Here is a 23,657-nt window from a genome sequence, read left to right as displayed (position 1 = left end):
AAAAAAAAAAAAAAAAAAAAGATTTTTTTTTTTTTTTTTTTTTTTTTAGTTATTATTTCCCTGAGTCGGGAGAAGGGAGAAAGCGCAGGCAGCGCCCTGTGCGCGTGGCGGCCCCACCCGAGCACGACCCCTCGTGCTGCGAGAGGGACGCGGGGATCTGGGGTGCCACCCGCTCAGGGCCAGCAGCCGCGCCCCGCGGTCCCTCCGTCTGCCACTCCACGTGGTCAGGATCAACAGTTTGTTGAGCTCATCAGTGACACCTTGAACTTTTCATAAAGAAAATGGGTATTGCACCAGGAGGGTTTGGCCGCGGCCGCCGGGCCGGGTCGTGCTTAATATTCAATGATCTCGCTCGCGCCTCCCCCTCCTCCCCTCGCAGAAATTCCACCGAGTCCGTTACTGGGCTCAGACTTTTAAGTTAATTTACTGCCCACCCCCCCCACCCCAACCTCGGCTAGTAACCAGCGCCTTTAGGGCTAACCTCCCCCCCAGCTCCCGCCTGAAAATGACATTTCGCCGGCGTCTCCGGAGGGGGCTGAATTTCACTTTGTAACTTTCTGCGGAACCCGAGCCCGGGTGGCAGCTCGGGTGGTGGTATCGTATGCAAATACGCATGCTGACGTTACAGATCATGTGGGTTTTGGCGTAGATTCCCCACTGATCGAGACATTTTTTTTCCCCTTTTTTTTCCTTTTTTTTTTTTTTTTTTTTTTTTTCTTTTTAAAATTTTGGCCACTGTTCCCCGTACGGGGGCTTTTCCTGTCCGTCTGTCTGGCAGGCTGGCCGTGCCCCTCTTTCCCACGGAGCCCGAGCCCGGCGCCCGGTGGGGAGTGGGGAGTGGGTGGGGGGAGCCAGCAGAGTTCCATTTTGGAACGCCCGTGCCGCGTCTCCGCGCTCCCAGCCCGGGTCCCCGCGTCCCCAGCCCCGGCGCAGGTAAGAAACTTCGCCTCGGCGCTCGGCACCCCCCGCCCGGCGCCGCCAGCCCCGAGCCCCGCACGCCGGGCGCCGGCCACTCCAGCCCAACTTTCCCACCGCCGCCGCCGCTGCCGCGGCTCCCGAAAATGTGTTGTTAATGGGACTTGGCCGGGTTTGTGATTGGAAGAGGGGGTGCGGAGGGGGGGGGTGCGGGCCCTTTCGGCGGGTGGGAGGAAAGAAGAGCATCCGGAGGTGGGGGGAGATTTTTTTTTAAGAGTTTTGATTACAAGTTTGGATAAATGGGAGCCAGACCGAGGAGGAGGAGGAGGAGGAGGAAAAACATGTCTACGTTTCCCTATGTCGACATAAGCCACAAAAAAATATGGCGTCCGCTTTCGACAGGGCGTTACGTAGACCCGACTCTGTTTTTATTTATTTATTTCGTGGCCGGCGCCCTCCCCTCCGTGGCCCAGCTGCGGCGCTTTGTGCAAACGGGGCAGGTCCCGCGGGGACTCCGGCGGGACGTGGCCCCGGCCCGGCGGGTTTGGCGGGGGGGGGGGGGGGTCTGCGTGTGCGAGCTGCCCTCCCTCCCCCGCGCTCCCCTCTTCTCCCCTCTCCCGGTGACGATTCGCCGTACTGTGGTGGCAGGAAGCATGACGCCGTGGGCTGAGGCTGCCTCTGCTCTCGTCGCCGCCGGTGGCTGCGGGCGGCCGCCCGAGCTACCTGCCGGGGGGCAGGGCCGGAGCGCGGCGCGGGCCCCACGCCCGGCTCAGGTGGCGGGGCGCCCGCGTGTGTGGGGGGGGGTCCGGGGGTGGATCCCCCCCTCGTTGTCCGCCGCCGGCCGGCCCACGCCCGCGGCCGCCTCTGCCAGCCGAGCCCACGCTCGCCCCCGGAGCGGCAGCTGGCGCTGTGGCGTCCGCCCCACGAGAGGTTCATCTTTGTTGGTGTTGCGGCGTCTTTGTGGCTTCCCCGGGACTTGGTATCCTCGCCTTTGCAAACTTGCCCTTTCCCCCGGCCGCTCTGCAGGAGGCTGCGGAGACGGAGAGCAGCGGAAAGTTGGAAACCAGTGAGCATCACAGGACGGTCCCCTTGGCCCCGTAGCTGTGCGGAGAGCTCGGAGGCGGAGGAGGAGGAGGGTGGCTCGTTAGGCTGGGGAGAAAACTTGGGGAAGCCTAAGTTGTGATTTGCTCGGGCTTCCACCTGATTGATCGGCTTCAAAGCCAGTGGGGTCTCTGCCTGCCTTCAGCTGTTTGGGGATGGCCTTTTGTTTGTCCGGAGGTGGGGAGGGGGAAGGTGGGGGAATGGTGACTTTCCCTGGACCCGTCCCCTTTGGAAGAGGTATTGCCCGGCGGGCCCCGGGGTCCCCTGAGTCTTGTCAGGCCCTAGAATTCTTCCCCCACCTGATCTCTGATGATCTCCTTATCTCCCAAGTTAGCAGCTCACCAGGTCTGAGGCAGGCCCCGATGGGCAGGTTTTGGAGGGGCAGGAAGTCCCCCTCTTCATCCCCTGGGTAGTTCAGACCTACACTTACCCTCTTAAAACATCACACACACACAGGCACACACTCTCAGACTTGCAATACACTCACACTCCTTTATGTAGAGCAGAAATTAATGCCTGTTGAAGTGAAGGGGGTGAGGTTCTGAGGGCTCTTCAAGATTTCAGTCAAAAGGTGATTTTCTATTTATGAGGGCCCTGAGTTTAAGCAGTTCAGTCCCAGGGCAGTAATGTCAAAAAGCATTTGGATGACAACCAAGTGGAATAAATATCTTGTAAAATGGCGTGTTTAAAAGTAAAAATAGATTAATGGAACCCTCAAGTGCTTCAATGGAACTAACATAAAGGGTTGATTCAAGTTTAAAGGGAAAATTATATTAAGCCATATACACATCTTCTTTTACTGCCCCGGGGGGTGGGGAATCTACAAGTAAGACTGAAATGTGTCACCGACAGGAACAGGGACCTGTGATCCGTGGGAATCTCGTTGGTGTGGAAACGCTGTGCTCTTTGATCGTTCTTGTGTGCATGTACCTTCTGGCCAGGTTTGATGTCAACTAGGATCCAGCTGAAGTTAACAGCTCTTAAGGGGCAATTCAGAGGTCAGGGATTTAGGGGACATCAGATGTATTAACCAATCCCCATTTAAAGGAAAAGATCAAAATGACAGTGTTTGTGGGCACTCCAGAAGGGTATTCTCCTGATGTAAATGCAGCGTATCTTGACACGTGGAAAGGTGATCCCCACACCAAGGGTCTCACCTCCGTCAGGGCTGTGGGATTGAGTGGGATGCCTGGTGTTTGGCAAAAAGAATAGTGACAATATTTGATAATGATTGCTAATGTTTACTGTTTTCATATGCCAGGCACAATGGTTAGTTTTTTGTGTGCTTTATCATTTAGTTCTTAGCATAACCCTGTGAGATAAGTGCAATTATTATCCTCAGGTTACAGTTGAGGAAACTGAGGCTCAAAGAGGTGAAGGAATTTGCCCAGAGCTGCAGAGCAGAAAGTGAAGTCAGTGTTCCGAGCCGGGCCCTATTTCTTAGCCTTAAACACTCCTGTTACAGCAGTTCTCATTGGAACGAGTCCTCATTAGAAGGGAAAAGTAAAGGGACAGGTGTAGTTATGAAAAAGAAGGAACAGTGACACTGCCCTGGGGTCTGAACTCCAGAATTTTCCTGGGTTTTATTCCTTCATTCACTTATTTAGCAGCTACGTGTTGATTTATTTGTTCATTCAGCAGCTGTGATAGTCATCATCCTAATAAGAGTGCAGTCATTAAACACTTTTATATGCCAAGAACCCTTATAAGTGCTCGTGATTATTTTGTCTTCGTGACATCCCTGGGGGGTAAGTACTGTCAGTCTCTCCTTTTTATGGATGAGGAAGCAGAGGCACAGAGAGCACAGAGGTTGCCCAAGACCAAACAGTAAGAGCACCAGACCCCAGAACACGCACACTTTGACCCCAGAACCAGCTCACTCCAGTGCGCTGCGCTAGACATTATGGGGAGACTGGCGACAGAAAGCCCCCTAACCTCAATGCAAAACCCTGCTCCAGGCACTGTGGAGGTGCTGGCGGGGTCCAGACCCCCTACCCCCGAGGAATCTGAGCAGACCGGCAGGCCCAATCAAGCAGGATTAACTAAGTGCTGTAATTGAGAAAAGTACTGCGGAAGCACAACGAAGGGTGTAATTATTGTGCTCGGAGGGAATCGTGGAGGTTTTCCTAAAGGGGGTGGCATCTGAACTGACCCATGGAATGAGAAGGAACAATGTCTGGAGGTGTGTCAGATATGATTGTATTCAGCTGTTAGCAGCAGCGATCCTGACCACTGGTGACGCAGCCAGACGGGGGCTTACTCGTGTCAGACAAGAGGGGGGAGTGGGACGATGCCTGGGCTGTACCACTGGGGACCCAGGCTCTGTCTTTCCACTACACCATCCTTAGCTGTAGGCCTCCGATCCCAGGTGTGTGTTCTTGAGGTGGAAAGGTGGCTGCCACGTGTCCGGGCTTCACATCTCCATCCCAGGAAAGAGAAAGCAGGATGAACGAGGCATTGAACGTGTGGCTACTAGGGCTTTACTGTTACATTGGGAAGAGACGCCCCTCTCAGGGACTTCTGTCCTTGGTTCATCAACCAGAACTACACTGCCTGGCCACCCACACGTACCAGGGAGGGCAGCCCTGCATTTTTAAGGTAGGCACGTTGCTTCCGTGAACAAACTGGGGTGAATGGTGGGATGGTTGTTGAGTTGGCAGATAAAGTGTGTGTGGCCTAAGAGGAGAAGAGGAAGAAAGGTATTTCTGGTGAAGGTAAAGCTGTGTCCTGGAAGCAGAGCATATTCTGAGGAGGTGGAGAGGGGGAGGGAGGGACAGTTGTGCAAAGAGATGATTGCAGACTTGAGGGTGGATGTGGAGGAGGGTGGCTGGTAATCCATAGGTACTGGGGAGCTATGGCAGGTTTCCGAGGACGCGTGTCAAGCATTTAGGAAGGTAAGACTGACAGCAGTGTGCCTTGTGCAGACAAATCAGCTCGGTTCTGGTTTGACATAAAAAGTTTCAGACCAGGGGACCAGTTTTGCCTTAGGGCAAAAAGAAGACAGAGTGCAGTAAGAAAGTGAGGGATGATGGGGAGCTTTTCTTTTAGATCCTGCCAATAGGAATCCCAAATTAACCCAATGCTAGTCAGCTGTTACGAGGACGTAAGTAGCTCTCCCTTTTCATAGCTCAGTTACTGAAAGCTGTGGAGGTAGGTACCATTAGTCCCCAGACACTACAGTTGGCCTTTGTCCTGATCCTCAGACTGCTAGGTATTACCTGCATCAGAATAACTTTGGTCATGACCGTTCACCTTTGCTTTAAATGGACAGGATGATATCAGGAGGCCTCAGAGGCCCTTCTGTTAGGTTCCCCGCTCTGGATTCCTCCAGCAAGGACTGATTGCAGTCTTATTGCAAGGACTGATTGCAGTCTTATAATAAATTGAGCAGAGCTCAATTTATTAGCTACTCTCTAAACCTCAATTTCCTCATCTCGAAAATAGGGATCGTTCTAATAGCTGCCTGATGAGTTGTTGTGAAGCTTTGGAAGAAATTTGTAAAAGAGCTGAGCACAGCGCCTAACACTGTGTTCAGCAAATATCACCTGCTGTCACCATCATCACCACCAGCATCATCACTGTCACTGCCACAACCTCTGGCATGTGACTTTATTGTATCCTTGAGATGCCAAGTGATTAACATACATGGATTTTATCATTGATTCCAAGACCCAGACTGCCCCCGTCTTATTGCATTCCCCCCCCCTCCCCCTCACGCATACGCACTGGTTAGTGGCAGGTCCGAGTAACCACTGAAATGGAAAGCCTTCCCAGAAAATCGCCGTGAGACCCCGGTGCAGTGTTCAGGTAGGATAATGTGCTGTGTCATAGTCAAATCCAGACAGCGCGGTTCTGAAAGGATGCCTGACTACTCACATGGCCCCGTGGTAGACGATAAAGTAGACATTGTTTTTAGTAGTGACAAGGTAGTTTCGTTTTTAACTCGGGGGGGGGGGGGGGGGGGGGGGAGTCCCTCCCGGTTCCCCTCCCCCACCCTTCTCTAAAGCCCCCTCCCGGCATCCAACAGGTTGTGATTTTAAGAATCACCCACAATGTGTTTCCTGTTCCTATGCTTATAGTCTTACTTTTAAGAGGGGCCGATTGGGGGTGGTGTGAGTGTGTGTGTGGGTGTGGGTGTATAACAGACCCCCACGGAGAAAAACAGTCGTGACAACAGTGTATCAGTTTCCACCCAAACTTTAAAAAGGAATAAAAGAGGCCAGAGCCAGACCTGATTTTCTTGCTTACCCCTCTTGTTTACCACCCTGGTGAACAATTTTCAGTAAAAAGCCACAGTGCACACACACTTTCTTCCTCCCCTCTGCCTGCCTCCACACCTCTAGTACTAGAAACACTTAGTGGACATTAAATCTTATTACAGGGTGTTTCGCTGCGATAGAGTTGCCACATAGAATCTGCAGTGAATGAAATACTTGTACTGTTGATCCATGGGGAATCAGTATTTGTAAGGAGCGTGCCCCCGGCGTTCACTTTGGTGTAAGAGATTTGTGGTATGTTTTGGGGGTGCACAGGCTTGGTTTGGGATAGAAAAGTGAAAAGCGTATGATGGGTTTACTTTTGGGTTTCAAGCCATGCTTGGTTTACCCCGCAGGGGGAAACCAGCAAAATCTTGGGAAGCATTTGCTGTCCAATTCAGTGTGGGCAGTGGACTCATAGATCCCTGGGGCCTCAGAGAGTGTCCAGATTGAGTTAGCTCCTTCTTTGGGAGGGAATCCTCCCTGTTGGGGTCCCTGGACAGACTGTGGGAGAGAGGAGTCTGCTGTTGAGAAAGGAAGAGGGAAGACGTGAGCAAGAGTTTCTGGGCTCCGGGTTCTCCTTGGCCCGGTTGGATGCCTGCAGCTGCAGCTTCTAGACTCCGAAACATCTGCAGAAAACCAAGGAAGGACCAGAAGTCTAAATTGAGGCAGCATGCGTGCATGCCCTGGCTGTGCAAACATTATGGTTTAAGTCAGTGTTGCAGAAAGACTCCAGGAAAACACTCCTCGGTGGGGCTGACGTCCATGCCCCACCCCCAGCTGTCTTGCTCCCCCTCCCGCTTTGTCCCCTCTGACTGGTGAGGCTGAACGAATACGAAGTTCCCTATACCCCCAGAACACCACAGACACACAGTGTTGCTGCCTTAATCACAGCGATGCGTCGCCCAGATTGAGCACCTGCTGTGTACCCGGCCCTCTGCTAAATACTCTCACTATGTCATTCAGTCTGACCATGAGTAGTACTTTGAGAGCAGGGTCGTAGCCCAGTTTTAAAGACAGGAAACCAAAGCTCAGAAAGGTTAGGTACTTGCCGAAGGTCACAGAGAGAAAGTAGCCAAGTCAGGATTCAAATTCAGATCAGTCTGATCCCAAAGCTGATGTCCTTTTTTTTTTAAGTAGTTTTTTTTTTTTTTTAATTATTTTGAGAAAGAGAGAGACCGAGCACACAAGCCGAGGAGGGGCAGAGAGAGAGAGAGAGAGAGAGAGAGAGAGAGAATCCCAAGCAGGCTCCACACTGCCTGCTTACAGGCACTGCCACAGTGCCAAGCTGGATGTGGGGCTTGAACCCACGAACCGTGAGATCATGACCCGAGCCGAAGTCAAGAGCAGGACGCCTAACCGACTGAGCCACCCACGTGCCCCCCAAGGCTGATGCTGTTAGTCATCACCAGGTCTTTCTGAAATCTTGTGGAGGTGCCCCACCCCAGCCTAGGAGGAAGTATGGGGAGAAGGGACAGTTTTAGAGTGTGCTTCTAGACGGTCTGATTGCTTTTCTGCTAAAGGGGTGTAGGGGTGTGGGCGTTCATGCATGCGTGAGGATGCGTGTGTGTAAGTTTAGTCAAAACAGAAGAGAGTTCCAAATCCATGCTTGTGATCCAACTGCCCCACCCCAAAAAGACAACTCTAAAGCCTCCAGCAGTGTCTATGACAGAACATTCCCCAGGGGGCACTGCCCCCTTTCCCCCCTCTCCTTGGCTGTAGGGAGGAGGAATCCCAGCGGGCTGCAGGCTGCGCTCCCGGGACTGATGAGAATCCGGGTGCTACTTTCAGGATGCTGAACAGCCTTGCCAGCCAATAGGGGAAGGAGATGGAGGGAGCAGGCGTTGGGAGAGGAGATGGCTGTGTTGCTGTTTTTATACAATAAAAGAGGATCATTGTAATTGGGAGCCCTTGAATCATAACACGTCTGCCTATGGCTCTCTCCAGCTGCAGAGCCATTTAGTTAAATAGCGCACAGAAAACTCCTTTCAGCAGATATTACTTTCCCGCTGTTCTTAAATACAAGACTGAGCTGAATTGCTGTAAGGACAAAGCCATCTCAGCGCCCCCCACCCCCTCCCGCCCCGGGTATACCCAGAGCCCTCGCGGAATTTCCCTGGCCTGTGGAGGAGGACATTTAGAAATTATTTTCCTTTGCACTGCACCCTTGCCTTTTTGGAAACAGCTCCTTTAAGATATTTGCACACAGTCTGGTCAGAGTTGGATGTCACAGTCAAGTTGTTTATGGGGGGTAGTGACCCAGAAGGGGCAGAGAGAGGCCAGAATGCCAGTGCGGGTAGAGATGGGGTGTGTCCTTGCTTTTGGAGGAGGGCGGTGGGAAATGGAGAGATACGGACCGACAACTAGAAGCTGGGAAGACTGCCCCCAGGTCAAGAAATTTAGAGGAAGGGATGGCAGTGGCTCCAGGCAGGAGCAGAGAAGAAGCACAGACCCTCACCTAACCTCCCCTAACAGCGCCGAGGGCTCATTACCCTGTACTTTCTTCCCGGGAACTTTGTGTTACAGAATTAATTAGGAGAATGCGGTGAACTTCTGCCAGAGCCGCGCAGTTCAGGAGAGTGGAAGATTTCACAGCGTTCCCAGGAGCAGGGGCTTTTGGGTGCACAGAGCCACAGAGTGGACACGGTTTGGGTCACTCCATGGGTTAATGGTAGACATTCCAAAGATGGAGGGCTGTATTCAGCAGCGTGAAATTGAACACGGCCTGACGTCAGCACTTTCAGAAATGGGATTTATGGGTCTTCTGGTACAAACTCTAATGTCCTCTGGGGTCCCTGGAGGACGATCGTGGGGACCGGGGGATGAGTCTAATAGCAACATGGTGCATTAGTGGGATCAAGGAATGTTCTGGCTGGAAGAAACTTCAGGGAGCACTTAGTCCATCTTAGGGAAACTGAGGCCCAAAGAGGTAAGGGATTTGCCCAAGATCACACGATTATATGGCAGAGTATTACTTTCCTCTTCTATAGCTTGAGGCTCTTCGGTTTCCTCGAGCCTTCCCTAACCTAGCCTCTTTTCCTCTGTCCAGTCAACGAACACCTGCCAGAGGATGAAAACGACATCCCTCAGGAAGTCCTCAGTCATTTGGCCCTTAGCCACTGCAGTGATCATCGCACTGACATTATAGGAGCAATGCTGAGCCCTTTTTGTGGATTAGCTCATGAGAATCCCAAGAGATACAAGAACCCTTTTATTTCCACTTAACAGGCGAGGAACAGCAGAGTGGGAAGCCCTCTGTCCGAGGTTTCTGGGAGCCAGGCAGTCTTCTTCCGTACCGGTGCTCCCCAGGCATGGGCCCATGCCACCTGTCCTGCCCTCTGTGCACCTGTGGCTCCTCCATATCTGATTAGAACCAGCGGCCAAGCCACCAGCCAGCGCCGAGGGTAACACAAGGGTGCACGTGCAGTTAGGGCTTGACAAAGGGCTTTTTTAAAAATGGTCTTTATTTATTTTGAGAGAGTGTGTATGCATGGGAGTGGGGGAGGGGCAGAGAGAGCAGAGAGAGACAATCCCAAGCAGGCTCTGCAATGTCAACACAGAGCCCGACACGAGGCTCCATCTCACAAACCGCGAGATCATGACCTGAGCCTAAATCAGGAGTCAGACGCTTAACTGAGCCACCCGGGCAGACAAAGGGCTTTCTTGTGCATAGTTGGTTTTTTCCCCCCAATGTGTCGAATGCCACCTGTATGTAGGTTCCTCACACCCTCACACCATCATCCAGGTCGTTTGCACAGCAGCCCTGCTAAGCAGATAGTGTGAAGGTCAGGGCCAGGATTCCAGCACAGGTCTGTAGAATCCAAGACTGGAGCAGTTCTAGCCACATCAGGCATGCTGCAGCCATAACCCACTGATTGGGAGAACTCTGTGGGCAGGGACAGGTCACTTAGGGATACAGAATCACCAGTTGACTGCCCAGGTTAGTTTCCCTGATGTCCCCCTAAAAGTAAAGGAATCTGAGGCACTTCAGGCAACTTTCAGCTGAGCAGCAGATACTTCTTTGAGCATGTTAAGAAGTACCAATTATAATATATGGGGCAGTATGTGCCAAGCCCTGTGCAGCTCTGTACGTGGGTCCTAGAGTTAGCCCCTATTTTAAAATAGCTTACGGTGTAGTGTAGATACCTTAGAATTCACCCAGGTATAAAATGTACAATTAACTGATATCTAGTGTATTTACAGTTGTGCAACCATCACAACAATGTAGTTTTAGAACATTTCTGTCATCTCAAAGACAGATCCTGTGTCCATTAGCAGTCACTTCCCAGCCCGCTCCCAGCCCCCTTCCCCAAGCCTTAGCTACCTTCTGTCCTATAGACCTGCCCTTGTTGGACATTCCACATGGGAGAAACCGTGTAATCTGTGGTCTTCCCTATTTAATTTCTTTCGCTTCACATAATGTTTTTGAGGCTCATCCGTATTATAGTATGCATCTGTACTTCATTGTTTTTATGGCTAAATAGTATTCCATTGTGTGGCTATGCCTGCGAGGGCTGCCATCACAAAATGCCACAGACTGGGTGGCTTAAACAACAGGCATTTATTTTCCCACAGTTCTGGAGGCTGGACGTTCAAGATCAAGGTGTCAGCACATTGGATTTCTTCTGAGGCCTCTCCCCTTGGCTCGCAGATGGTTTCCTTCTCACTCTGTCCTCACACGGCCTTTTCTCTGTGCACACACATCCCTGGTGTCCCTCTGTATGTCCAGATTTCCTCTTAAAGGACACCAGGCACATTGCTCTAGGGCCCACACTAATGACTTGTTTTAACTTAGTCACTTCGTTAAAGGCCCTATCTCCAGGGTCATTTGGGTGGCTCAGTCGGTTAAGGGTCCGACTTCAGCTCAGGTCGTGATCTCACAGTTCGTGGGTTCGAGCCCCGCGTCAGGCTCTGAGCTGCTGGCACAGAGCCTGCTTGGGATTCTCTCTCTCTCCCTCTCTCTCTGCCTCTCCCCTGCTTTCTCTCTCCCTCTCTCTTAAAAATAAATAAATAAACATTAAAAAAAAAAAAATAAAGGCCCTGTCTCTGAATACAGTCACATTCTGGGGTCCTGGGGATAGAGCTTCAATGTATGAATTGGGGGGGGAGGGGGGCGGAGCACACAATCCAGCCCATATTTTGTTTATCCATTCACCTGTCAACAATTGGATTTCTACATTTGGGGCATTATAATAATGCTGCTGTGAACACTTGTGTGCAATGTTTGTGTGGAGGTGTGTTTTCATTTCTCTCGGGAGGATACGTGGGAGTGGAACTGCTGGATTGGATGGTCACTCTATGCTTTCCTTTTTGAGAAAACGCCAAGCTCTTCTCCAAAGTGGCAGCACCCTCGCACACTCCCAGCAGCAGTGCATGAGGGTTCTGATTTCTCCGGGTCTTTGCCAGTCCTTGGCATTGTCGTCGGTCCCATTTTACAGGTGAGGAAACTGAGCACAGCGTGGGGAAGGTCAGTCACATGCCTAGCGGGCAGGATTCACGCACTGGTCTGACCAGTGAACTACCCGGGGCCTGGACTGGGTGAGGCAAACGAGGCCCCCAGTGTGCAAAATATAAGGTGGTGCTCGCTCCCGGGCTCCTGCAAATGCAGGGTCAGCGCTTGAGAGGGAGTGCCTCCTTCAGTTCTGCGTCCTGGGTGCCTAGTTTGCCACTGCCTCACCCTTGTCCTGGCCTTGCCACTGTGTGTAGGGTACTGTGCTCAGTATTGGCAGCAGGGGAAGGGACACAGATGACCAAGCCCCAGCCTCTTCCCTGGAGGTGTTCTCAGTCTAGCTGGGGAACGTGTGCATTTGCTGGTCTACACAGTGGGCCTAGCTGGACTTGCAGGCCTGGAACCCCTGCTGCTAAGGCCACTGTGTGAATTATAGGGGGTAACACCTGTAAAGTACTTAGCACAGCACCCGGCACCTAGGCAGTGCCCTAGAAATGCTGGCTCATATTGTTTTGTTATCCGACATATCTCTGACGTCATGTACTATGAGGCTGCCTCTGAGTCACTGTGGTTTGAGGGATATCCCAGTGCCATGAATTGATGACTGGGGGCCACACCCCTACCCCACAGAAGGGGCCATCACCCAGCGAGAGCAGGAACTGGTCATCCAGGCTCTTCAGACCTGCCGAGCCTGTCCTGGCGGACCCTGGTGGGTCCTGTCCCCAGAGCCCAGCGGTGGCTCCACTCGAGCTTCTGGCATTTCCTGGCTGGGCTGTAGTGACGCTCTTGTGTCTGGCTGTGTTACCTCCAGAGCCATAGTGTGATTCCTGTGCTCCCAGGTGTGAGAAAGTACCTGATGGGTAGTGCTTGGGGCCGAGGTGAGGCAGGGAAGGGTGGCTTCTGGTCCTTTCTGCTGAGCTGACAGTCCCCTGGTTTTCTCCAGCTGGGAGAAAGAGCCCTGTGTGTGGCTCCACTCATAACCAGATCAGCCTGCGGGTCTTTCAGGGTTGGGAGGGGTGCACTGATTGATCCTGGTAGGGGATTTGTGGAATCAACTTCAAGATTTCTGGATATAGAAGATATGTGCCAGTTACAAAAATGATAGGAATTTGCAGTCCTTAAATACCACATCTGATCGTGTTTCCTTACCCTCCTAAAAAGCTCCCCATGTCACTGGTTGTCCAGGAGTCACAAACCCAAATGCTTTCAGGGGCTTTGAAGGTAGTATAGAAGAGTGAAGGGGTGAAGTATAGGGCAGTAGAAAGCAGTGGGGAATGGGTCAAAGTGGAAAGCATATGCCCAGTCTAAAGGCATTCAAAATCAATTTTTTCCCATTGTGCTTTCCTGTCTATTCTGAGGACTCCCACTTAGTAACTTCTAACCCATAGGATCAAGTCCAAATTCCTGACCCTAGCATGGTGGCTCTTGGAGAGCTGACCTCTGCCTACCAGGCTTATTCTACTGTAACTAATTCCCCCGCCCCCTCTGCCATATGCCCCACCCTTCGGCCAGACAAGACTGATGCCTAAACCTTGTGTGTCGTCCTTTCCTTTTCATTCCTTTCCACACATAGATTCTTTTCCCTGGAGAGACTGCATCCCCCAAACTTAGCAAGACCTACTCATTCCTGCTATAGAGATACTTGCTCCCTCCTCCGAGAGGCTAGTGTGCCATAGAAATAACCCCTTATAAATCTTAGCAGATAAAACAGAAAAAAAAATGGATTTTTGTCTGTTTGCACATCTGTCTCCCTGGAAAACTGTGAGCCACCCCCACCCCCCCAACCCTCACCGCAAGGGAGACTTTCCTATTTGTCTCCACGTTCCCAGCACCAGCACAAGCCTGGCCCACTTAGTAGGTTCAAAATGAATATCTCTCATGTGATTGGATTGTTACTGAGGATGAGTAAAGAACCCTTTACTGTTTGGGAGCCTGTGCTCTCGGTCAACACAAGTTGGCAGCCAGATGCGTTGCTGCTCGCTGCTGCCCCTGGTGGCAGGTCCTTGACACTGCCTGGAAGGACAGTCAACTGGACCATGTTGTAACAGGAAGCAGTGGAGGAAGCTTCCGTCCCAGGCTGGTTTTGTCCCGGATCCAGGATCTTTTGGCCAAACTCTGCCAAGCTCCCTGCCTCCCTGGCTCAGCCCTACTGCCTCTTCTGGATCTCTGGCCTATCTGTGCAGCCTGGATCCACTGCCTCCCTCCAACTTGTCCCACGTGACACCTACAGCACTGTCACAGGTGTTGTTGCAGGGTCTTTCTACTACTTTCAATATTAAACTTTCTTTTATTTTTATGTTTTTTACAAAGTCTGAACTTGAGACCAAACTCTACTGTAAAGGTGTTAGAGAGGAAGGAAACCAAACCGATTGAATGCTACGTACCAACCATTGAATCTTGTTTTAAATTGTTTCATTTTCCCAATAACCCCACTTGGTAGACGTTTTTATACCTATTTTATGTATGAGAAAATTGAAGTTTTAAGAAATTAGCTTGCCTGAGTTATACAGGAAATGGCCGAGCTGGGATTTAAAGCCAGGTCTGGGTGACATCAGACCCCAGGGGATCTGTGGCCACATCACCATGTTGGAGTGTTAGGTAAAGAGTATTAAGAGTCTGTGTTGGGGCACCTGGCTGGCTCAGTCGGAAGAGCATGTGACTTCTGATCTTAGGGTCGTGAGTCTTTGAGTTCCACGTTGGGTGTGGAGATTATTAAAAAAAAAAAAAAAAAAGTCTGTGTTAAGTGCCTTAGCACATGGGATCCCAGGGACACTGGTTCTGTATTCCCTTCCAGAGTTTAAGATTTTGCTTATGAAAGCCTGCACAGGTAGAATTAGCAACAGGAGCGTCTTTTTCCTTTCCCTTACCAGGTGCTTCTTGGCCAGTTTCTCATTCTCAAGATATTTGTCCTCTCACAGTTTCGTCAACAATTTTTCGCTGCTCTGGGGAGGCGAGAAAAAAATACCTGTCATGAGAGAGATGGCCAGATTTACTAAATCTTCATAATCTTGCTGGACCATCTTATGTGATGGGAAGATGGTCTCACTGAGATTTCAGTGTACTGTGTGGTTGAAAATAACTGGCCATCCTGTGACAGACATGCATGAGCCTTCTGGAATAGGGGCTGAATAAATGTACATGAGTCGTCGGTTCTGATGCAGTGACCAGGAAGCCCCAGTATCCTAGTGGCTTAACAAAGCAAGGTCTATCTCTTAGTCTTTGGAAGTGTGCTGAAAGGCAACCGGTCACCAAGGTAGCTTTCTTCGAAGCTGGGACTTAGGGATCCAGGCAGCCTTGACTTGGTGGGCACATCATTTGAAATAAGTGGCTTTCAGGCTGCTGGAGCAGAGGAAAAGAAAATTAAATGGTCACGTACGCACTCCCCGAAACTATCACCTCTCCTCACCCTGCCTAACTCTAGGATGCTGGGAAACCAGGGGGTGGGGAGAGTGGATGTGAATATGAGTGTTTGGTGAGCAGTACATATTTCTGACCTGTGAAGCCCTGGACTGGCCGTGCTATTCCAGCAAGTCATTGTTCCTCTAAGCCTGGCTGGGGATCAGGGAGTAAAGAGGATCAGCGGCAGAGCCCAGACTTGAACACAGCTTCCAGACGCTTAGTCCGGTGCCACTTTGGCTCTAAGGACAGTGCTCAGTTGTCTCTGTCAATTGGGATGTGGAGGAGCCGTCCTAATGCTCAGAAAGGCCACCAAACACTAAAAATAATTGTTTGCAACATCTTTACCTTTCTTACACTTTGTAGAATACCATTGCAGTTTGGATTTACATTGAACATCCAATGTGGGGTAAAGAAAATGAACGTTAATGAGCCCACAGCTGCTGCCAAGCACTAGTGAGTAACTCTGATGGCCAGCATTTGCCTCGAGAGTGCGATGTGCCAGGCGGATTCCCAGCTCTATGTGGACAAATTTATGTACTCCACCCAGCTCCCCTAGGAGGTCCTTTACTGTTAATTTCCTCCTGAGAGAGGCCTGATTATCTGTATATAACAGATGAGGAAACTGAGGCTCAGAGAAGTCACATGGCTAGGAAGAGGCAGAGCCCAGCCTCACAGGCAGATCTAGCTGATCCTCAACCCAACACTCAATTCGTGAGGTTTGGGAGTATGTTGGGGGATGCAGGAAAGGCCAAGGATTGCGTAGCTGTGCTATTCAGGTGAGTAGTCGAATGTTTTGGGGGTATTCTGCCATGCCTGTCTATTCCGAGGTATGCCGGAAGCATTACGGATGCTGGACGTTTGGTTTATTCGTACAGGAAATATTCAGGAACCTACTATGCATCAGACACGCTGGTAAATACTAGAAATACTGAGGTGCTTTCAATCTGATTTATTTCTCCGTGGGACTTTCTAGATTTTCAAAAATGTCCTTGAAAGATAACTTCAGGACCTCGATCATTCCTGCCTGGGAATGATCGTGTATTTGAGTTTTGGCTTCAAGAACATGGCCTGTGGCACCTGGGCTCTGCTTGGAAAGCAAGGACCCCCTTCAGCCAATTGATCCTGTGATTGAACAGCCCAGCGTTTGTCGGTTACCAACTTCGCACTAGTTCCTGTCTCAGACGGTCAGCCAGCCAGTGATAAAGCCAACATTTGAGATCACCTAGTCCACCCCTCTGAGGTTTTATAGTAGAGGAAACCAAGGCTCTCTCTAGGTTGTGAAATACTCTAGGCCCTTTTGCTTCTTTAAATGTTTCAGTCTCAAAGCGCATTCCAGAGCAACAGATTTTACCAGTGATTCAGGGAACCAGGGACGTGTTCCTGCCTCTACTGCGCTTCCATTCAGGAATGTTAAGGATACAGGGTTCTACCCCTCTTAGGCACTTTATACCTTTGACAGTATGCCTTTCCATTTACCCCGGGTGCCCAGGGCAGGAGCGCTGACCAGCCTCATCTCCCGCCTAGCCCCCCGATTTGAGGGGGTGATTGAGGAAGCAGTCCCTCCATCATGGAGAAGGTAAAGGACACGTACAATGTCAGATGATTAGCAGTGGAACCTGGGCTTCAACCCTGTGCTTTTTGCTTGTGCTTCACGTGTGTGTGTGTGTGTGTGTGTGTGTGTGTGTGTGTGGTTTTCTTGCTTGTTTTTCGGTATTAGAATTTTATGGCCAAGTTCTCTGACAAAAACTAATCATTTTAGACTTTCAGGGTGGGGGGGTGGAGGTGGGGGAGGTATATGTCTGGGGAAGTATGTCTATTAAATAGTTTTGGTTTTGGTGAATATCACATTTTTTCACTCAGGGTTTAAATTGTGGAGTTTGGGTCTCCGAAAGTAATGGCATAACTCGGTTATCTCCGCGGTGAGGAGAACTTGGCTTTAGTGATCCTGGTAATCCGAGGAGAGGGCCTGCAGGGCTCCTTCTTCCTGACCGTGAGAAGTTTTCCATCCAGGTGACAGGGCTGGATCCGGGGCTGTGGGCAGCCTCCCTCATTCCGAGATTTTGGAGGAGTCCTGTCCTTCTGCCCGCCCACTAACCCTCCGCCTTTGCTTTGCACAAATGACAGGCATTTGAATTTACTTACGAGAAAAACAAAACACTTTTGACTCCTGTAGCTCATCTGGTGGGGCAAGCGTCCGTCCGTCTTGCAGTTCAGATGCCCTTGATGACAGAGGACCCCAGCCACTATTACATCTCTTTCATCGCGGCTCCATCACATCCTGCCCTCCTCTCCCATCCTGGGTTCACATGGTAGCTGTGTGCCAGGCCTGCAACCCCTTCCGAGAGGGGCAGGAACCGTGTCCTGGACAGTACGGTGGAGCCCCAAGCTCTAGTGGCCACCCCTTGCGCAGAGTAGTTGCTCAGTAAATATTTGTGGAATTTCTGAGGCAGGCAGCACTAGTGAACCCACAGTGACCCTTATCCGGGACACAAGCTGTTGGAGATTTGGCACATGGGTCATTTGTTCTGGCAACTAATGAAACATCTTTGCACCATGTGCTATCAGCAACCCTAAATGCAGGTTAACAGCAAATGCTTGCATTAGTCATGAGGATAGCTAGTGGTCACTTCGTGCCAAGTCTTTTCCCAAGGGAGGAGAGAGCAGTGGAGGGCGGGGAGTCAGGGTGGGAGGGAGAGAGGATGGAAATCATATTAAACCACAGGAGTAAAAGAACAAAGAACACAGGTTTCCCCCCCAGTGAAAACCATGTGAGAGGCTTGCCTGCAAGACTTGTAAAAACATAACAAAAACCTGCAACTGGAAGTTATATCTTGTGTAGACAGGTGCACATGCACACACATACATATACACGGGTCATACACAGGCGCACACGCACAACATACACACAGCTAAAACATAGTACAGCTGAAAAGTTTAATTTGTGAGTCTTTGACAGGACATAGGTATTGTGTACAACCTTAGTCGCAGAAACTACACATTGAGACTAATTGTTTTGTAAGTTCTGAGCTGTAGATACTCTGTGAATCAAGGCTTTTAATGAATGAAAAGACTGTTTGTGTAGGGTTGGTTAAAATAACAACCCATGAGAAAATTCTTAATCCTAGGTTTGCAGAAGGGGACTATTTATTCCCTAATTACCTACTTCATTGTGGGTGCCTATAATAAAATTCTCAGGTTATCTTGGGCAAAATTGGGCAAAGTGTAGTTTTTAATAAAATAATTTTTTAAGTAAACATGTTCCTGCAAATTTCCCATAATGCCCCTTTTTGTGAAATGAGTTTCATAAGTTGGGACTTGACATCTTTCCTCATGAACAGGATTTTGACACGGAGCTTCTATTCAGAGGCTCTGGAAACACAAGGGGAATGTTTTCATTTCAGAAGAGAAATCTAGAAAGTAAGGAAGCAGAAATGTTTGGCAGTGTCCTCCCATCCCCCCCCCCCCAAATCACGTTTGGAGGAAGGTGACTGCCAGTTCTGGACAGTCACTGTCTTTCTGTTCAGATGAGTCCTCGTGGAACTTCCCCACGATTCTGGAACAAGTATGTGGCCTGAAAGAAATTCCATGCACAGATGGGAATCAGGAGGCCTGGAGACACCCAGCTCAGCCACCCGCTGCCTGCTGACATTGAGAGGGTCGTTCTTTCCCTCTCCAGCCTCAGTTTCCCTGCTCGTAAAGTAGGGGTGACCTTACAGCCTCTGAGCCACTTCTCTAACCTGAAGTGTGCAGGGCGGGTTGTCTCTGCCCGCTCCAGGTCGGCAGGACTTCTGCAGGTAGGGCCGGCTGTCAGAGGCCTGCTGCCACCCTGGCTGCCTCCGAGCGGCCAGTTGACTCAGACCTTTCTAGAAGCCTTGTACAAAAGAACTCGACTTTCCACCGAAATTGCCCGTGGAACTATGGTGACGTTTCCTTGGAAAACCCACGTGGTGTTGAGCAAGCAGGCTGCTCCGTGCAGCTGCTGACAGTCCAAACTCCCAAGGCAGTGGGTCTGCAACTGATTTACAGGGAAGCACCGAGAAGGGGCGGCTGGTGGGGGGTGGGGGTGGCTGGAGAGAGGGCTGGCAGGTTCTCAGGTCCCAGTGCCTGGCTGGAAAAGTTAACCGGCCATCTCCTCGAGGGGGACAAAACCATCTCCGAAAGGGGGACAAAGCTGGCCAGACCTGCCCTCCCACCCCTCCTCCTCTGGAATGCCGTGTTTATTTATGGCTCTGTGGATCCCTGTTTCTCTTGGGAAATCACTTCTCCCAGGGCTGGGGGAAGCTGGCAGGATGTCTCCAAAGCAGGCTCCTTCCCCCCGCCCCCAGCAGTTAGAGCTTTTGGACACCAGGGATTGGGGGTGGGAGATGCCTCAGGAGAACGGGAGGAGGTAGGCTCGCAGGTGGTGTTGGGGACTTCTGAGTGGTCAGCCTGGATTAGCACCCTCTCCTTCCCCCCTTTCCGGTTCGGTTTGGAGCCTGGAAAGAGGGTGGGGACTTAAAAGTGAAAGCAGCCAAGCAAAAGCAGCCGAATTTCCCTCTCCCTTCCCCCGCCCCAGCGAGCAACCCCAACATGATGCCAGGAGCAGAGGTGCGAGGGCTCTTAGGTTAGTAGGTGGTCAGAGCCAGACTTGGTGGTTTAGCCATCTGGTGTCTTTCTATTCGAGGCTGTGATGGTGGCTCCGGGCCCACCTCACATTCCAGAGGCTCGTGCTAGAACTCACTTTCCAGCTCGACCGTCGCCTCCACGGGGAAGCCTTCCCTGAAGTGGTCTCTGCCCCTGCCCCTCCAGACCAGGGTTTCTCTGCGTCAGCACTGCCGACATTTGGGGTCAGGCAGTTGTCTGTCGTGGGGGCTGTGCCCCTTGGGGTGTGGAGAGCACCCCTGGTCCTCCTCCTCCAGATGCCAGCAGCACCTTCCCCAAAATGCCTCCAGATGCAGCCAAATGTCTCCTGGGGGGAGACTGTCCCCTCTTCCCTCCCTCCCCCTCCACTGCCAACCTTGGGGCCAAATCACATGCCCTGTTCTGTTTCCTTCACAACCCTCTTCCCTCCCTGACATGATCTTATTTTTCTCTCTTGATCCCGCTGGTGCGCAGCCCTGGCGGCCCGTTATATTCACCTGAGAAGCTTTAAAAAAATCCCGACGCCAGGCCCCACCCCAGGTGATTCCACCAGAATCTTGGGAGAGACTCCTTAAAAGCTTCCTGGCTTGGTCTGCTGGGCAGCCTGGGTCGAGAAACATTTTGCTCTGTCCCTCTGGCGGGTAAGCCACCACGTGAGGGAGGAGCACGGCGGCCTTGACCACACCTGTGAGTCCAGAGAACGATGCCCGGCGCACAGTAGGACTCGGCACTGAGATCCCACGAACGTGCAAACACTCCAGACAACCCATCGTCACTAGTAGGTGTTCTTTGTTCTTTCGCTATTACCATTCGTCCGCTCAACAAACATTCATCGAATGCTTGCTGTGTGCCAGCTGTGGGGGTGCTACATGCTGGGGATGCCAAGCTGAGCAAAACTGAACCCCCCGTCTTCTAGGTGCCTCCAGGCTCCTAGGAGGCAAATATGTAAAACGCGAGGTTGCCCATAGGATGCGATCGTTGCTAGACTGGCGGTGTGCAGAAAGCAGCTAGAACAGAGAACACGGAGTTTCTAAAAAGACACGAAAAGGAGCCTCGTTTCTCTTAGTGAGGTGTTTTCCTTAGTTTTGACACTTGGGTGACATCACAGCAGCTGAGCCAGCTGAGGTCCTGGGAGGCCACCTAACTTCCGATAGGAGCCACCTGCCTAACGTGGCCCCATCTGGATTCAGACCCAGATCTGCCTTCCTCGAAGGCCCGTGTTCCTTCCAGGAGATGCTACTGTGTCCAGAGCTGAGACTGGAACACGGGACCCTGGGTTGGTTCTGGGTGCGCAGCAGCCACTCGGTGCCCTCAACCAGCGCGTAGGATGCCCGCCGCTCCCACCACTAACCTGCTGTGGACCATCCATCTCCTGCCCCCGAAGAGTTTTACCCCCGAAGCCCTTTCAGTCTATGAAACCAAGAATCAGATGGTCTTCGTTTGACTCCTCAGAAGGAGACCCCAAGACAAAGATTTAAGTGAAGGTGGTTTATTTGAGAAGTATAGGAAGCTCTGGCAGGGAGCCAGGAAGGGAGCCTAGGAAGAGAAGGGGGGGGGGGCACAAAGTACTTTCCAGCAAGTTACCACGGTGGGCACCTGGGGCCGCAGCTCACGGGACCGCATGGCCCACCCAAGGGGTGTGACAGGCATGGGACTCACCAGTACCCACTCAGGAAGCAAAGTGGGCCCGGAAACCAGAGAGAGCCCCCAAGCAAGGAAACACAGGTGTTGGCAGTTAGAATTCTATGAGGCTCAAGTGCGCGGAAGGGGGCACGCGGTAGGGCACAGGCGGCATCTGTTCAGACCCAGAGGAGCGCTTCTCAAATATCATCTTTTTTTCAGTTGTCAGTCTCATTTTTGGGGCACCTGTTGTATACAGAGCTCCGGGCTGGGTTTGAAGGTTTGAAATAGACATTCTGTCTCGGAGGGGCTGGCAGTCACAGACAGGTGACCAGAGCACTGTCTGTGTAAGCCTCACTTCTGCAAACACTAGTGTGAAAAAGGTCCAGGTCCTCAGCCCAGCATTGGTGGCATTTCCCTGGGCAGGACGCAGCCCCCTCTCGTCATTCCCTCCCCCTGGAGCGCTCTGCTCCAGGAGTTTTGAACTGCTTGCAGCTCCTGAAAAAGCGTCTTCTTTCTCTTCTCCCTCTGGACCTAAATTTATACGTGGTAGCCCTTCTTCTTTGTTCCCAGAATAACTCCCCATCGTTTACAAGTCGGGTTAATATCTCCTCCTCCGGGAAGCCATCTCTGACTAACACTCCAATCCAGGTGCCCTTGGCTGTTGTCAGGGTCACTATTCTTATTCCTATTGGAGGAGTTGTCATAGAAGATTGTCATCACATCTTCTCTGTAAGCTTTGGGGAAGCCATGGATACATGTTTCCTTTTCACTGGGCGTTAAACTAGGCCTGGGTGTGAAAGCTAGGCCTGAATTTCAAACTTAGCTGAACAGCTTCCTAATTGTGAAACTGGGACTGGATTTCAAGCCTCAGTTTTCTAGTCCTTAGAAATGGGCACAATAATGCTTCCCTCACAAGAGTGCTGGAAGCATTAGAGAAATTCATGAAAACTGCCTAGGACACAGTACATACAGGCATCTGAGTCAGGGCCCCCGACAGAACGTGGAGTAGTCACGGGAATTAGTGAATGGACCGTTCACAGGTAGGTGCACAGGGATGAGTAGAGCCGGCAGGAAATGGGGAGGCCCTGGGTGAGCGACAGCTGCAGGGCCCGAAAGAGCAAGCGGAGGGGTGGCCCCTGGAACTGGAGAGAGGCTGTCTTACATGATAAGTACCACCTAACCTTGACTGTGCACCTGCTATGGCCACTGTTCTAAATCACTTAAGCCGCATTTATGGGGTATTCCTGTTTGTCCCATTTGACAGATAGGAAAGGTGAGGCACATAAAGATTCATTTTCTCTGCGTCTCGAAGTCGGGGTGGGACCTTGCTGTCCTATGACCCTCTGATCCGTGTGGTTGGTGAGCGGGAGCCAACGCGGGCTCCTAGGCGGGCTCAGACGCTTTCCAGCCAACTTATTAGCTACAAATTGTAGCCATCTCACCTGGGCCCTAAATGGGCATATTTATCGAGTAATGAAATTGAAAGTCTCATCCCGTTAAGCTTCTGGTAACGTAGGACATGGTTCACTCCTAAGAGTTTTAATACTCGTGCATATTTGTTGACTCCATGAATTCTTTTTGACATTTATTCAGGATTTCCAGGCTGTATGGGAAGGAAAGCAAAACAGCATCGTCAGTGTTGTAGGTAGAAATAGAGAAATAGGGTTTTCCATTCAGATTGAAATGTTAGGCACTTGCAGGTGGCCTTTGAATTTAGATGGCAAATTTAACACTCCTGTCGGAGGCCACCCAGCCTGGTAACCACAGCCAGCATCCTGTCCAGTGGGCACCCCACAGTCAAGGTAGGGATCATGGTACTGACACACAGGGCTTAGGGCGGGCCACGTGAGGCTCCGTACTAATCACTGATGTTGGGCTTCTGCGTGCCCGGCCTCCTCCCAAGATGTTAACACAGGTTTACTCATTCAATTCCTATAACTACCTTCTAGGGTGGGGTCTATTATTAGCCCCATTTTGCAGATGAGGAAACGGAGGCACCAGGAAATTAAGTAATTTGCCCGAAGTCACCCAGGTGATGAGTGGAAGACCACTGATTGAAATCCAGAGTCTGACTCGGGATACCTTCTCTGAACTTCAGTGTTATTGCCTCTCTGTAAGATAAGGCCCTCTTATTTTACGAGTGAGGCTCAGAGAGGTACAGTGACTTGTCCGAAGTCACCCAGCCTTGTTAGCAGGAAAGTTCAAAAGGGTTCTTAGTGACTCCTTCGGACTCTGGACCATCCTGTCGCCCTTTTTTTTTTTTTTTTTTTTTTTTTTTTTTTTTTTTTTTTTTT

General features: G+C 51.1%; 1 protein-coding gene across 1 annotated transcript in view; it reads left to right on the top strand.

The window, feature by feature from the left end:
- Positions 1 to 254: 254 nt before the first annotated feature.
- ZHX2 (zinc fingers and homeoboxes 2) overlaps positions 255 to 23,657 on the top strand; it is a 162,171-nt gene continuing 138,768 nt past the window's right edge. Inside the window, exon 1 of the mRNA XM_049632944.1 lies at positions 255 to 933. The gene's annotated coding sequence lies outside the window, so the exon portion shown is untranslated. The remainder of the gene's footprint in view (positions 934 to 23,657) is intronic.

This window comes from Panthera uncia, chromosome F2 (genome assembly GCF_023721935.1).
Source record: "Panthera uncia isolate 11264 chromosome F2, Puncia_PCG_1.0, whole genome shotgun sequence".
NCBI classification, from domain to species: domain Eukaryota; kingdom Metazoa; phylum Chordata; class Mammalia; order Carnivora; family Felidae; genus Panthera; species Panthera uncia.
The sequence above is the reverse complement of the archived record's forward strand: the minus strand, read 5'-3'. Positions and strand labels throughout refer to the sequence as shown.